We start from the raw sequence: 17,500 nt of genomic DNA, 5'->3' as shown, positions 1-17,500 counted from the left end.
ATTCGCTTTACCGGATGAGACTGTGTGAATCTCGCACGCGGCGAGATGCTTCTCGAGCGCCAGCTATCCTGAGGGAAACTTCGGATGGAACCAGCTATTAGATAGTTCGATTAGTCTTTCGCCCCTATACCCAGTTCAGACGATCGATTTGCACGTCAGAATCGCTTCGGTCCTCCATCAGGGTTTCCCCTGACTTCGACCTGACCAGGCATAGTTCACCATCTTTCGGGTCCCAGCGTGCGCGCTCTCAGTGCGTCTCGATAATCGCAACGGAGGCATTTCTCGAAACGCCTCGGGAATGCGAGCGGACGGGCGAACCGGCCGCCATCTTCCCTGCGGTCGACACGAGGCCGACGCTGTTCACTTTCATTGCGCCTCTGGGTCTATTGACTCCCAATGACTCGCGCGCATGCTAGACTCCTTGGTCCGTGTTTCAAGACGGGTCCTGTGAGTGCCCGAAACAAAACCACCGCAGACCGGGACGCGTCCCGTCCGAGACGATGCCGCCGAAAACGCGACGCCCAAAACCGACGCACGGAGCCCACGACGCTTGCGCGCCGAGGTCCGAGCGGGAGGCGCCGCCGCAGCATCACGGACGCCGCACGAATGCGGCGGACGCGAACCTCGTTCTCTACCGTCCGCAGGCGGCCGCGACGCCGCGGCTCCGCCGCCACCGTTTGACCGGCGACAGCGGGACAACCGCACGGCGCGTTCGACCGCCGCGACGAACGGGTCGCGGTGTTATACTGAGGGAGAAGTGCACGCGCTCCGGAGGCCCGACTGCGACGGGGCGACGGCGACGACGGACGAACCGTCGCCGCCGAACGCCCCGCCGCGGACCCGCGCGGAACGGCGATGAATGAATCTCCCCGTTCGATCGTTCGAGTTCCACAGGTTTACCCCTGATCGGTTTCACGTACTCTTGAACTCTCTCTTCAAAGTTCTTTTCAACTTTCCCTCACGGTACTTGTTCGCTATCGGTCTCGTGGTCGTATTTAGCCTTAGATGGAGTTTACCACCCGCTTAGGGCTGCACTCTCAAGCAACCCGACTCTGGGGAGAGAGACCGTCGCGGCCGGCGACCGTCACCACGGGCCTGGCACCCTCTATGGATAAGCGGGGCCCCCTTCAAGATGGACTTGGACTGGCCGCCGTGACTAATGACCGCGCGAGTAAATTAAAATCTCCTCCCGAACGCTACATTTCCCGGCCGCCCGCCGGGGCGGCAGGATTCAGCGCTGGGCTCTTCCCGTTTCGCTCGCCGCTACTCGGGGAATCCTCGTTAGTTTCTTTTCCTCCGCTTACTGATATGCTTAAGTTCGGCGGGTGATCTCTCCTGATTTGAGGTCGACAAACAAAATTTTACATAATACGTATAATATATATAAATATATATATATATATATATGTATATATGTGTGGGAGCGCTCTCGAGCGCACGCGGAGAGTGCGAACCGGAGTGATGACGAGAACGCGCGTAAAGTCGTAAACATCGTCAACGCACGATCGCACCGAGTCGACGCGCGAAAAAACGCGCGTTTTCCCGGCGCCCGACGTCGCCGCCGCCGAAACGGCGGCGGAGACGCGGCGATCGACGCTAGAACGACGGCGTCTCTCCTCCGTCCCCTCTGCGTACGCTAAGTTTCGCTTGACTTGATCGGACTCGACACACGTACACGCGCACACACACGAGTGTGCGCGCGCGCGTCGGTGTCGAGACGCCGACATCGCTCGTCGGCCGCCGAGTTTCGGCGGCGGCCGACAGTCTGGTGCGTTATGCGTGCGCGACCCTCAAACAGGAGTGGTCCGTCGACAAAAAAAGTCTTGCTCGGACCGCAATGTGCGTTCGAAATGTCGATGCTCATGTGTCCTGCAGTTCACACTCTGACGCGCATTTAGCTGCGTTCTTCATCGACCCACGAGCCTAGTGATCCGCCGATCAGGGTAATCATTTAAAAAAATTAGTTTCAAAAATAAGTAACGTAAGTTTGTTTTTTCTGTTTGAAAAAAAAAATTGTGCGCGCGTCTCTTGACGCGCACTCCCACAACAAGTGTTTGTGCGTGTTAAAAACGTTCGTTTGTGTGCGTATAGTGAATAGAATTTAAACACTCTACACGAAACGTACATATTTAATGGTACACAGGAAATGATCCTTCCGCAGGTTCACCTACGGAAACCTTGTTACGACTTTTACTTCCTCTAAATGATCAAATTCGGTCAAACTTTCCGACGCGTCGGATGCCCACAAAGTGGCTTCCGCGCACCAGTCCGAAGACCTCACCAAATCATCCATCGGTAGTAGCGACGGGCGGTGTGTACAAAGGGCAGGGACGCAATCAACGCGAGCTGGTGACCCGCTTTTACTAGGAATTCCTCGTTCATGGGGGAGAATTGCAAACCCCAATCCCTATCACGAAGGGGTTTCAACGGGTTACCCGGGCCGTTAGGCCAAGGAGGACACGCTGATCCCTTCAGTGTAGCGCGCGTGCGGCCCAGGACATCTAAGGGCATCACAGACCTGCTATTGCTCAATCTCGTGCGGCTATATATACCGCCGGTCCCTCTAAGAAGATTATCATTGTACGCCGATAGTTGAAGACCGCGCGCGCCGCCGCAGAACGACGACGCTGCCGCGGCACCTCGTGATATCGGGGGTACGTCTATTTAATAGGCTAGAGTTACGTTCGTTACCGGAATTAACCTGACAAATCGCTCCACCAACTAAGAGCGGCCATGCACCACCACCCACCGAATCGAGAAAGAGCTGTTAATCCGTCAATCCTTCCAGTGTCCGGGCCTGGTGAGTTTTCCCGTGTTGAGTCGAATTAAGCCGCAGGCTCCACTCCTGGTGGTGCCCTTCCGTCAATTCCTTTAAGTTTCAGCTTTGCAACCATACTCCCCCCGGAGCCCGAAAGCTTTGGTTTCCCGGGAGCTGCCCACCGAATCAACGTAAAAAACTTCGGCGGATCGCTGGCTGGCATCATTTATGGTTAGAACTACAGCGGTATCTAATCGCCTTCGAACCTCTAACTTTCGTTCTTGATTAATGAAAACACCTTTGGCAAATGCTTTCGCTTTAGTCCGTCTTGCGACGATCCAAGAATTTCACCTCTAACGTCGCAATACGAATGCCCCCAGTTGTCCCTATTAATCATTACCTCTGGTATCAGAAAGCCAACAAAACAGAACCGAGGTCCTATTCTATTATTCCATGCGCACAATATTCAGGCAAATGTAAGCCCGCTTTGAGCACTCTAATTTGTTCAAAGTAAACAGCCGCGAGGGCCCGCCTCGACGCGCCGCCTGCCCGTGAGGACCGACGACGACGTGCCGGCGGAAGACACGCACCGGCGAGAAGCCCCGCTGACGCGCCTGTCGTACCGCAATCGGTAGACCGACGCCGCAGGACACAATTTCAACTACGAGCTTTTTAACCGCAACAACTTTAGTATATGCTATTGGAGCTGGAATTACCGCGGCTGCTGGCACCAGACTTGCCCTCCAATGGATCCTCGTTAAAGGATTTAAAGTGTAATCATTCCGATCACGAGGCCTCATAAGAGTCCCGTATCGTTATTTTTCGTCACTACCTCCCCGTGCCGGGAGTGGGTAATTTGCGCGCCTGCTGCCTTCCGTGGATGTGGTAGCCGTTTCTCAGGCTCCCTCTCCGGAATCGAACCCTGATTCCCCGTTACCCGTGACAACCATGGTAGTCGCATAAACTACCATCGACAGTTGATAAGGCAGACATTTGAAAGATGCGTCGCCGGTGCTAGACCGTGCGATCGGCTCAAAGTTATCTAGAGTCATCTCTGAGTGCGGCGGACGCGAGCAAGCCCGCGATCCGCCGATTGGTTTTTGATCTAATAAAAGCATTCCTTCCGTCACCGGTCGGAACTTCGTTTGCATGTATTAGCTCTAGAATTGCCACAGTTATCCAAGTAACTGTGTACGATCTAAGGAACCAAAACTGATATATTGAGCCATTCGCGGTTTCACCTTAATTCGGCTTATACTGAGACTTGCATGGCTTAGTCTTTGAGACAAGCATATGATTACTGGCAGGATCAACCAGGGAGCTGCGCGCTTGTGTCGCGTAGTAGCGCAGTATATACAACGGCGTGAGCCGTTCGTACACATGCGTACATACACGTACATACTCTGATGAGCACCGTCCGGCCGGCGTAACCCGACGCGGACGACGTCGCATGATCTCCTTGAATGTTATTATTATTTAAAACATCACGGTATATATATTATATATATATGTATACAAGTTTATACACATGCATACAGTGACACACGCATGCATACGTATCATACGTATGCACATACATACATACATACATATTTTAAGAATACATAGTGTGTGTGCGCATGTGTAATTTTTTTTTTATATATATACAAAAACATATATACAAACATGATATTTTAACGTATATACAGAAAGTTCGACCGTCAATTCGAGAAAAGCACGCGTCGGACTCGTTCGAAACGAGCTGACGAAGTTCGTGTGAGAGCGACGAATCGCTCTCTTCTCTTATAATTCTGTGTCTCTGCTCGCGCGGAACTAGAGAGTGCACGATATTACTGTTCAAACGTATGCGCGCTTTTCTCATTCAAAAACGAGTGGGCGGCGCCGCATATGTCTTTACGGTTAACGCGTTGTTGCGCGGACGCCTTCTGACGAAGGCCGCGATCGCGTACGCGTTGACGTTGAGTATCGGACGAGCGACTATCAGCATGTATTCACACAGGTCGTATCGCCGGCTCGTTGTACAGTGGGTGGTATGAACTAGAGCTGCGAATGTTTCACGTACCGTTACGCTATTTTGCGAGAGAAATAATAAACAAAAAAATAATGGGGATAGTTTGCGTTTTGGCGGGGTGTGCGAAGGGGTTAAGACAAGAAATGATATTTTTTTTAAAAAAATTTAAGAAAAAAAAAATTTTTAAAAAAAAATTTCGAAGAAAAATAAATATACATATATATTTTTTAAAATATATTTGTTGTTATTAAATTATTATAGATATATATGTGAGAACTGATATTTTTTTTTAAAAATTTAAGAATAAAATATTTTTTTAAAAAATAATTTTGAGGAAAAATAAATATATATATTTTTTGATATGTTTGTTGTTTTTAAATTATTATAGATTATACATATATGTATGAACTGATATCTTTTTTTTTTTTTTAATTTAAGAATAAAATATTTTTTTAAAAAATAATTTTTAGGAAAAATAAATATTTATATTTTTTAATATGTTTGTTGTTTTTAAATTATTATAGATTATACATATATGTAAGAACTGATATCTTTTTTTTTTTAATTTAAGAATAAAATATTTTTTTAAAAAATAATTTTTAGGAAAAATAAATATATATATTTTTTAATATGTTCGTTGTTTTTAAATTATTATAGATTATACATATATGTAAGAACTGATATCTTTTTTTTTTAAATTTAAGAATAAAATATTTTTTTAAAAAATAATTTTGAGGAAAAATAAATATATATATTTTTTGATATGTTTGTTGTTTTTAAATTATTATAGATTATACATATATGTAAGAACCAGTGGCGTGCGGTCCATGGATGCGGTGGATGCGGCGCATCCCCTATAACTTTAAAAAGCCAAGAGTATTTTTAATAAATATTTGAATTTCGCTTCGATGTATTCTTAGTGATGTACGTGATTATGATGTAGTATATGATATATATTTCACATATCACGTGTTTTTTGTTACATGATGCATTATATAGGATCTTTTGATAATTTTTATTAAGGATTCGCATAGGCCGCATTCGCATAGGCCGGCCACAGGCGAGTGACGCTGGCGAGTAGACGCTGAGTGAAGTGCGCGCGCGTCATGGATTCGGAGTCAAGACCGATCCCATTTGCGCATGCGCACTATGAGGCTGTCTTATTCGCGCGGACGCGTTGACACTTGTTTAACCTCTACGGTGGATTCGGTTTCTCTGTTTGCTTATCTATTGAGTTTCACTTGGAAGCCGCTGTTGATCGATATTTCCGCACGCTACGCCCCAAGTTATTTATCAAAAAGCTAGCCGATTCATTTCTTTAGACGAAGTTAATCATTTATACTGTAAGTTGGTTATTTTTTACTTTTGAATTAAGTTTTCATTTAAATTAGTTTCGTCTAACTTTATTTTTAGTTTACTGTTCCACTACTTACGAGTTTTCATTATTGCCTTTAATATGGATATCGAAAATAACAATGAGAGTGGACTTGTCGTCGAGATCAATAATAATTGCAATTGTTTAATTGAAAATGTGCTGAAAAGAAGATTTGCTTCTCTCCCATTTAATGAAAAGGAGATTATTGTTAAGAGCCCCAAACCCACACCAATATTAAATATTCAGTCTAAAACAAAAACATTTAAAAGGTATTTTAACACAGAAACATACGAAAAAATTTCATGGATTTGTGGATGTGCTCACTTAACGAAATTATTCTGTTGGCCATGTATTTTATTTTCTCAAGAAGTGAATGTCTGGAGTAAATTTGGATTTTCTGACCTAAACAATTTAAGTAAATCGCGCAAGAGACATGAATGTTCTCAAGCTCACATATGTTCTGCTGCTCAATTTAAAAAATTTGGAAAGGGACCTCGTATAGAAAATTTTTTAAGTGCTCAATTTAAAGCAAATATTGAAATGCACAACAAAGAAGTTACTGCAAATAGATACATTTTGTCGAAATTAATAAGCGCGATCTGTTTTTTAGCAAAACAAGAACAACCTTTACGAGGACATTTTGAACACCAGGAATCGGAAAATAGAGGGAATTATATTGAGTTGCTGTATCTGTTGAGTGAATCAGACATAAAATTGAAAACTCATTTAGATAACTCTACGGTGTTTACTGGACTATCGAACCATATACAAAATGACTTGGTATCCGCAATATCAAAAGTCTTGCTAGATGAGATTAAAACTGAAATACGTGCATCAAAATTTGTTTCCATAATTGTGGACGAATCTACAGATATCAGTCGCAAAGCTCAGCTATCTACTATTTTTAGATATGTAGATGAAAACAATGAAATTCAGGAGAGATTTGTTGGATTTGTCGATGTTAGTCCCAATAGAACAGCTAATGCTCTTTTTCAGCACATACGTGAGACCTTGGAAGAATTTGGTTGTTTGGACAAATTAATTGCACAAACGTACGATGGAGCGGCTGTAATGTCCGGGGAGCATAATGGAGTGCAACGAAAAATTCGAGATATTTGTCCTAATTCTTTATTTGTCCATTGTTACGCTCACAGATTGAATTTAGTTTTGTCGCAATCTGTTAAACATATATCCGGATGCAAACGTTTTTTCAGCCGTATGTTGTCATTTTCAACTTTTTTTTGTAAGTCTTCAAGAAGAATTTCCCTTCTCGATTGTCAAATAAAAAAACGATTTCCCACTGCTGCCCCTACACGATGGAACTACAATAGCAAAATTTTAAATATGATATTAGAATATCAAACAGAATTAATGGAAATATTTAATCAAATAATTAATGATGAAGACGAATGGGATACTGATGCTGTCATAAATGCTGAAGTCCTTCATCGTTATTTAAAAGAGTTTGAATTCAATTTCAATTTGCATTTATTTTCTGCAATATTTAATTCGGCAGATTTTTTATTTGAAATTTTACAAAAAAAAACCTTTGACATATCGTATTGCGTAAGTGAAATTAAAAAATTTGTAAAATATTTAGATAACAAAAAAGAAGATTTTGATTCATTGTGGAACAAAGTAATAACTAAAAATTTTAATAGAAAAAGAAAATATGCTGAATGTGAAGAAGATGTGAAAACAACGTATAAACTTCACTATTCTGAAATTTTAGAAACTCTTTCAGTAAATACAACCAATCGATTTCGAGATATCGAAAATTTAAAATTTCTCGAATTTTTTAACGTCAAAAAATTTAAAGAATATGAAAATAATTTTCCAGATTTCCTATTTAAATCACTCCACCTAACTTATGGAAAATACTTTGATTTTATGAAATTAAAAAGCGAATTAATTTACATGTACTCAACGCAAGATTTTCATTTGAAATCTATAAATGACGTAAAGGAATTAATTGTGAAAGATGATCTAATAGACGTTTTGGAACAAGTATTTAGTTTAATACAATTAATTTGTACGATACCTTCCACGAGCGCATCGGCTGAACGATCATTTTCGACTATGAAAAGAATTAAAACGTTCACCAGAAGTAGTCAAAGTGAAGAAAGACTCTCTGGTCTTGCTTTAATTGCAATCGAAAAGAAAATAATGTCAAATTTAAAAAACAATAAAAAATTCTATGATGCGGTTATCGATGAATTTTGTAAAAAGGAACGAAGAATAAAATTAAATTTTAAAAAATAAATTGGTCGGTTTTTTTTTTCAAACAAGGGACAGCATCCCTTGTTTGAAAAGTCACCGCCCGCCACTGGTAAGAACTGATATCTTTTTTTTTTTAATTTAAGAATAAAATATTTTTTTAAAAAATAATTTTTAGGAAAAATAAATATATATATTTTTTAATATGTTCGTTGTTTTTAAATTATTATAGATTATACATATATGTAAGAACTGATATCTTTTTTTTTTAAATTTAAGAATAAAATATTTTTTTAAAAAATAATTTTTAGGAAAAATAAATATATATATTTTTTAATATGTTTGTTGTTTTTAAATTATTATAGATTATACATATATGTAAGAACTGATATCTTTTTTTTTTTTTAAATTTAAGAATAAAATATTTTTTTAAAAAATAATTTTTAGGAAAAATAAATATATATATTTTTTAATATGTTTGTTGTTTTTAAATTATTATAGATTATACATATATGTAAGAACTGATATCTTTTTTTTTTAAATTTAAGAATAAAATATTTTTTTAAAAAATAATTTTTAGGAAAAATAAATATTTATATTTTTTAATATGTTTGTTGTTTTTAAATTATTATAGATTATACATATATGTAAGAACTGATATCTTTTTTAATATATTTGTTATATACACACACACACGTGTGTGTGTGTGTGTGTGTGTGTGTGTGTGTGTGTGTGTGTCTACATATACATATATTTATACATACATATAACAATACACTACATATAATAAACAATATTTATGCATAAATATTAGAATGTTAACTTTTTAGTTGTATCGTCGTGACAACATTTGAAAAATCCCTCCATCGTCTTTATATTTCATTATATTACAAGATAAAAATTAAAATTAAAATAAATGTACACACACATGTGTATCTATGTGTGAGTATATATTTATACATACACAATTCATACATGTAACAATATTTATGCATTCATTTTTAGTGACGTTAACATTAGAATAACATTAGATTACTAACAAAATTAAATTAAATTTGTAAATTAGAAACGATCAGTGGATCAGTAGCTATCAAAATAGATATACGATGTTCAATTATGTTCACACACTTGTTCAATTATGTTCACAATACAAGTGTGTGCGCGCTTCCGTCGAGACGCCGACGTCGCCGAGTGAAATTTTATTCATCCAAAAAATAAATAAAATCATATGTGTACATTATACATACATACATGCATGCATACGTACATACACACATAAATGTATAAGAATTGTAAATAGGTTTTAGACCTCTTTTTCCTATTATGCTATAACGTTAACATTAGAATAATATAAGACTATGATTACTAACAAAATTAAATTAAATTTGTAAATTAGAAACGATCAGTGGATCAGTAGCTATCAAAATAGATATACGATGTTCAATTATGTTCACACACTTGTTCAATTATGTTCACAATACAAGTGTGTGCGCGCTTCCGTCGAGACGCCGACGTCGCCGAGTGAAATTTTATTCATCCAAAAAATAAATAAAATCATATGTGTACATTATACATACATACATGCATGCATACGTACATACACACATAAATGTATAAGAATTGTAAATAGGTTTTAGACCTCTTTTTCCTATTATGCTATAACGTTAACATTAGAATAATATAAGACTATGATTACTAACAAAATTAAATTAAATTTGTAAATTAGAAACGATCAGTGGATCAGTAGCTATCAAAATAGATATACGATGTTCAATTATGTTCACACACTTGTTCAATTATGTTCACAATACAAGTGTGTGCGCGCTTCCGTCGAGACGCCGACGTCGCCGAGTGAAATTTTATTCATCCAAAAAATAAATAAAATCATATGTGTACATTATACATACATACATGCATGCATACGTACATACACACATAAATGTATAAGAATTGTAAATAGGTTTTAGACCTCTTTTTCCTATTATGCTATAACGTTAACATTAGAATAATATAAGACTATGATTACTAACAAAATTAAATTAAATTTGTAAATTAGAAACGATCAGTGGATCAGTAGCTATCAAAATAGATATACGATGTTCAATTATGTTCACACACTTGTTCAATTATGTTCACAATACAAGTGTGTGCGCGCTTCCGTCGAGACGCCGACGTCGCCGAGTGAAATTTTATTCATCCAAAAAATAAATAAAATCATATGTGTACATTATACATACATACATGCATGCATACGTACATACACACATAAATGTATAAGAATTGTAAATAGGTTTTAGACCTCTTTTTCCTATTATGCTATAACGTTAACATTAGAATAATATAAGACTATGATTACTAACAAAATTAAATTAAATTTGTAAATTAGAAACGATCAGTGGATCAGTAGCTATCAAAATAGATATACGATGTTCAATTATGTTCACACACTTGTTCAATTATGTTCACAATACAAGTGTGTGCGCGCTTCCGTCGAGACGCCGACGTCGCCGAGGGAAATTTTATTCGTCTAAAAAATAAATAAAATCATATGTGTACATTATACATACATACATGCATGCATACGTACATACACACATAATTGCTCATCGGTAATCTCGTTCCGGAGAGATATTAGTCATTTATCATTATTTAGACTAACCATTTGTGCTGGAACCTTCCATTGTTTAAAATTATTTCTGCACATGAGTATACAATATTGTTTACAGCGTCCCAAATATTATATCCGGTTCAAAAATGCTCTCTCTCTCCTCTGTCAATCGTTTCGATAGCCTGTAAAGGTCAATAACAAATCTTTGAAGTTTGGTTAAAGTTTAGATAAAAAGCTTATAACAATAATATGACTTTATCACCGTCGAACACAAAAAAAAATTGTAATAACGGCGTTAAGACGTTTGTGATTTATTGATAAACTACATTCACAATTACAGATAACATGTGTTAATTGTTAATTGTTATCATACTCACCCTAATATTCCAGTGAACTGTGCAAATAATGACCGGACGTGAGCGGGCTCGAAGTCGGTGTTTTCAGTTGTTAATTTCGAACAAAATGCATTTGAGAGTAGGCCACCACAGTACGATATTGTGTATCTGAAATATATGAATATACATAGCCATGAAATTGGTATGTGAATGTGGCCATTTGAACTTTTCGATCGTGTGATTGAAACGTCAAGTTTTATTGATAAATGATATTAACAATTAGATACAACCAAACTAAACTAAACTACACTAGACTACACTAGACTACACTACACTACAACCAAACTAGACTGCACCACAGTTGAAACGACACTAACTAACCTGAGATCGGCGGAGCTAACGTCAGACGCGCGAGTCGGGGGAAATCCCGCGCCGCGCGTCTCCACTGGGGTTGACTGGATTTGGCCGTAATCAATATGATCATAGTCGACCAGCACTTCGTTTACGTACATATACGTATCAATAATATATATTACAATATTATTATTAATGTATTACATATCATATTATAACATCGTTTTAATTATTTATAACACAACGCGAGATGTTCGGCGATGGAATATTATATGGAGAGTGTCATTGACTGATTATTTCTATGACAACACAGTCCCCGTCGGCGTTGACGACAGCTTGAATCGATGTATTAATACCATGTAAAAAATAAAATAAGGCGAAATAAGAAGAGGTCTGTAAAAAAAAAGTAGTTTCATCCCAACCCGTTGAGCGCTTTGGTGGATAATTAGAAAGCCTCGTAAAAAGCTCGTAAAAGAACATACAGAGCGTGAAGCCTACAAAAAGCTTGTAACATATCTACTTTTATTTATTTATTTAAATAGGCACACATACAGAATAAAATATAAAAAGAAAGTTGTATAGTGAGACAAAAAATAATAATAAACACAGACAAAAATATAATATTCCATTTACGGTGAGAACCACATGGTGATATAAAAAAGTAAAATAAAGGAGGTATGTAATTACAAAAACATCAAGATTTTAAAAAAAGAAAAGAAACAGATAAAGTAAAAAAGAAAAAGAAAGACAATGAAGGTGAAGAAGCAAATCAACCACATATTATTGTCTACACCTTTGTCCTAAAAATACTAAAAGAGTCACTAAAGAGGTCAGGACAATCATCTAAGCTATCGTAAATACGGCATACACGAACGATTGCACTATTGAAAGAAGTGTTGCTTTGACAAATTGGTGGATAAAAAAGATTTGTGCATCTGGTGAATCGGGCATTAACGTTAAAGTCAATCTCACTTAAAACAGATGTGTCAAGAATACAATTAGCAATCTTATATAAAATTAACAAATCAGAAACCCTTCTGCGCTGAGACAAACTTGCAGTATGGAAAAAAGAAAGTCTGTCATTATAAGATGGTAACAGTTTTTTAAGACCAGTCTCATAGGAGAAATGGCGCAAAAAACGCTTCTGGATTGTCTCTAAATGCTCAATGGCAGCGTTAACACTAGAGGTATCTACCGCGGTATTTGATAGATCTATCCGGCCTTGGAAAACAAGAAATAGCGTTCGAACACGCGGTATTTGATAGATCTATCAAATACCGCGGTAGATACCTCTAGTGTTAACGCTGCCAATGTGAGTTTGGTAATAGGGAGACCATATGATTGAGGCATACTCCATATTACTACGAACCAAACTGTAATAGAGTAGAATCAGAGTATGGGGGTTTTTAAAGGGCTTATAAATCCCAAGAGTTTATAAGATTTAGTAACAATATGATTAATATGTTCATTAAAATTACAGTTTGGAATCCAGTATACCCAAGTCTCTGGCACAACTACTACTATTAGAGAAGTGAAAATAAATATGTATGTATGTATGTTTATTCTTCCTCCAAACATTAAATTTTAAACTTATTTATTAACTAAAACAAATGTGAAAAAATATCAGTATCAATAAATGAATTATGGAATAGATATATGTATGTAAAAAAAAAGCAACCAGTTCACCCTTCAATATTGTGAATAAATAAATCTGACATATAATAGTTCAGTATCATTTAAAGAGTTCATATTTCTTTGTAGTCATTTTGGGCGGGGGCATGGGGGGGCACTGGAGCCCCATAAAATTTAGGAATAGTGTGAATTTAGAAAAAAATAGTACGAATTCAATGATCAATCAGATACTATGGATCTATAAATGCTACGTTCATATCTTATGTTACCACTGGATACCTCGGTGGCCAATAAAATAATAATGGTATTACAATTCATCTCATGGAGCGAATTGTTAGAGAGGTCTGCCCCACTTTATTTTATCTCAGAAACAGATGTGTTACGTATGTTTTTCTGAAAGTTCGTATTTGTTGTTTGTTTTCAAGAAAGGTTTTAAATTAATATTTTAATGAATCAGTTCAATCACAACTGATCATATCTCTCAAATCTTTGTTTGCGGACGTCCAATCTCTCACAAAATAACGAGTGAGGTGGATTTAATCCTCATGTGTGACGAATTCGGTCCAAAAAAAGTTTTAGTTGTTTAATAGCATTGCGTCCTGACCAAAACCTTATCAAATCGAAGCCACATAGTACATAGAGAATACAAATATAAATTTTCAGCTTGATACGTTCAGGGGTGTGGAAAAACCCGCGGGGTCACAACTTTTTTGACTTTTCTAAATGGAAAAAATCCCACTTCTGGTTCTTTTCATCACATTGATACAAGAATTATACCTGAATCGATAAAAATAGTGGAAGAAATATCGAACAAGAGTAAACTGCCACTTCCGGCTAACGGGTGTTCACAGAATTATATATATATATATATATATATATATATATATATATATATATATATATATATATATATATATATATATATATATATATATATATATATATATATAACATGGCATCCAGTTTATATGTAATGCTAGATATGAAATGTCAGTTCGATACTCCGAAAGGTTTCCGAGATAAAATAAATTATCGATCTTCTAGAGTAAAAGTAATAATTCTTGTTGAGGTTAAAATATTTAAAAAAAATATATTACGGTATAAAATTTATAATTTATATTATGTACATGTGAAAAAATTTCAGTCTGATTCGGTTAGTGGTTTGGGAGATAATTGGACTCAAAGTCTTAATACCCATAAGGGAGGTGCCATTTCTGATCAACATAATAATTAATGTAATGCAAAGGAGGTATGTAAAAAAAAAATGACGTCGTATCGATAAGAATTTCAGTTATCGATACTAAGTATCAGTTCGATAGGACAAACGGTGTTTAAAAAATCCCCAAAATACAGACACACAGACACATACATACATACATCTAGATCGTGAAAACGTTATCAGTGATCGATTTTGAGTTCGAATTTTCACATGATCACAATACTTCATCTATCGTTACGACGTACATATGCACATATGTACATATGTATGTATGTACATACATAGATAAAGTAAAAAGACAGTCGGTAGAAAATAAGTCAATTGATAGTATTTTTTTAGTGATACAGTTTGATTGACGATTTTTGTCGACGATGTAAAGATGTTTGGAAAAAAATTTTCGCCTGCAGCGCCATTTTTCCTTTTTACATAATAACTTTATAATTTATAATAAACTTTATAATAAGACCCAAATCGACCATAGATTCCACACGCTTCAACGAGACGGATCCGATGGAATATCCGTGACAATAGCGAGCGAATGTGAACGTCCATAGCTCATAATTTGCACATATACTAATATTAAAAGTTCAAGTCCTAAACTGGAACCGAACTCCAAGACAGCGTTAATATGCGCTCGAAGGAGAGAGGCCTTGCCTCTCATCCCTCACAGCAAAGAATAATTTAACGTCGTCTGCAAACAAGAGACATGGAGCATTGCGTAACACTCTAGGGAGATTATTAATGAGTATTGTAAATAGTAAAGGGCCTAAAGCGGACCCCTGAATTACACCAGATCGATTATATGTGAAGCTCGCGAGTTGTCAATGAGCTCATTATACATACATCATAGACAGATATTAATGAAGTGAGTGAGTGAATGAGTAAATACACACACACACACCCATGGACCTGTAAAGAAAAATTAACTTTTAATCTTTTAAAATTAACTTAAACCGACACTGCGGCCAAACATATAAATAACACAAAAAAAAAGAAATAAACGAAAAAGAAAAAAAACACAAATAAGAAGGAAAAAAAAAGAACACGATAAACATTTTAAAATTCTAATGAAAAAAAAACAATTTTTTAAATTTTAATTAAAATAGAGGAGGTTATGTATGCAATAAAATTTGATAAATTAGTCCGGAAGAAAGTAAAAAAACTCGGATGTGACGAACCCATGACTCTATACATGTATTTGAGGAATATAAGAAAGTCAAAAAACAAACTTCGATATTGCAGCATTATGAAATACTAATAGCTATGACAGCATTTTCGATACAAATTGAGCGCAAATGTACGGAAACTTGCAAAAGACAATAGTTCTACTTATGTACATACATAGTAAAATCACTATCAGTATTATACGCGATAAATATCAAATTTTCAACTCGATAGGTTCAGGGGTGCGGACAGAATCGTGGCTACAACATTTTTGACCTTTCTACGAGCAAAAAATCCCACTTCCTGTTTATTAAATCTAATGATTTTTATTTTCAGCACATTGATACAAGAATTATAGTTGAATTTTTTCGTGAAAAGCACACTCGTTTTCATTATATTGCCATGTGGTGCTCACTGTACTTGGAATACAATATTTTAATTTTTATTTATATCTTTTTTGTCTCACTGTACTGCCTTCTTTCACTATGTATATGGGTGCCAATTTAAATAAATAAATATATGGACTAAGGGATAGATAAGTATATTTCACGGGAGCTTAGCGAGGGCAGAGAATTTCCGCCATGGTACGCTGCAACCCATTGAACGGGTGATTTAAATTTCGCATGATCACAAGAAGACTTCGTTTCTGTATGTATGTACATATTGGGACATGGTTGGACCTCAGTTACTGAAATTAATAAATGAATCGTTAGAAGTGGGATCCGTCCCGGATGCATGGAGGGTGTCTACTATTGTACCGGTACCAAAGGTTACTGGCACACATAAAGCCAGTGAAATGAGGCCCATCAATATGTTACCAATTGTTGAGAAGATGCTGGAGGAAATCGTTATGATTCAATTGAAAGAGTTCATTAGTATAAATGATTGTTTGGTTGTGGAACAGTCTGGACTTGAAGAGTGAAACATTCAACAGAAACCGCTATCCAATTGGTGGTTTCTGATTGGATGGAGGCGATGGATGAATCTAGCATGGTTGTTGGAGCAGTTTTTCTAGATTTTAAGCGAGCGTTCGAGACAGTAGATAGGAATATTTTATTACAAAAATTATATATAAGTTAGGAATAAATGGTATAGTATTAAAGTGGCTTCAATCATACTTAAATAATAGAAGGCAAATAGTAAAAATTGATAAGGTGTTATCCTCTGAATTTGTAACACCTCATGGAGTGCCGCAAGGGTCCAAATTGGGACCCTTATTATTTATATTATATATAAATGATATTGTAAGGGTAATTAAGATGTGTAATATACATTTGTTTGCAGATGATACATTGATATATATACATATATAATTGGAAAGAATGTTGATGTAATGTCTGAGATTTTAAATATAGAATTAAATTATGTGAATGACTGGTTGTGTGAAAATAAATTAAAGTTGAATGTGAATAAAGCAAAAATGGTGTGGTTGAATGGTAAAAATAAAAATATATTGAATGAAATTAGAATTGATGATAAGTTAATTGAAAAAGTTGAAAATATAAAATACTTAGGTGTATACATAGATTCAGGACTAAATTTTAAAATGCACGCTGACTATATAATAAAAAAAAAATGGCTAGAAAAGTTGGTGTATTATGTAGGTTAAGAAATATTTTAAGTAAAAAAAGTAAAATTTTAGTGTTTAATTCAATTGTCTTGCCACATGTGGTTTATTGTGCCACTGTGCTTAATTTGTTTAGTGGCCAAGATTTAGAAAAAATGCAAAAAATACAGAATAAAGCTATGAGAGCTATTTTGAATGTGAGTAGATTTTAGAGTATTGGAAGTATGTTAGATGAATTAGGATGGATGAGTATTAGAATT

The 17,500-nt window shown here is 36.5% G+C and overlaps 3 non-coding genes across 3 annotated transcripts in view; all 3 read right to left on the bottom strand.

The window, feature by feature from the left end:
- LOC143910130 (large subunit ribosomal RNA) overlaps positions 1 to 1,349 on the bottom strand; it is a 4,062-nt gene extending 2,713 nt beyond the window's left edge. The window contains exon 1 of the ribosomal RNA XR_013260460.1: positions 1 to 1,349. This exon is cut by the window's left edge and continues 2,713 nt beyond it. This is a non-coding gene — a ribosomal RNA (large subunit ribosomal RNA).
- A 435-nt stretch (positions 1,350 to 1,784) lies between these two features.
- On the bottom strand, positions 1,785 to 1,946 carry LOC143910123 (5.8S ribosomal RNA). The gene has a single exon (XR_013260453.1). It is a non-coding gene; the product is annotated as a 5.8S ribosomal RNA (ribosomal RNA).
- Positions 1,947 to 2,144: 198 nt separating this feature from the next.
- On the bottom strand, positions 2,145 to 4,078 carry LOC143910119 (small subunit ribosomal RNA). Its single transcript, XR_013260449.1, has one exon. It is a non-coding gene; the product is annotated as a small subunit ribosomal RNA (ribosomal RNA).
- Between the last annotated feature and the right edge of the window lie 13,422 nt (positions 4,079 to 17,500).

The sequence above is a fragment of the Arctopsyche grandis genome, chromosome 3 (genome assembly GCF_051622035.1).
Source record: "Arctopsyche grandis isolate Sample6627 chromosome 3, ASM5162203v2, whole genome shotgun sequence".
In the NCBI taxonomy this organism is placed as follows: Eukaryota; Metazoa; Arthropoda; class Insecta; order Trichoptera; family Hydropsychidae; genus Arctopsyche; species Arctopsyche grandis.
Note: the sequence above shows the minus strand (reverse complement) of the source record. Positions and strands in the feature narration are given on the sequence as shown.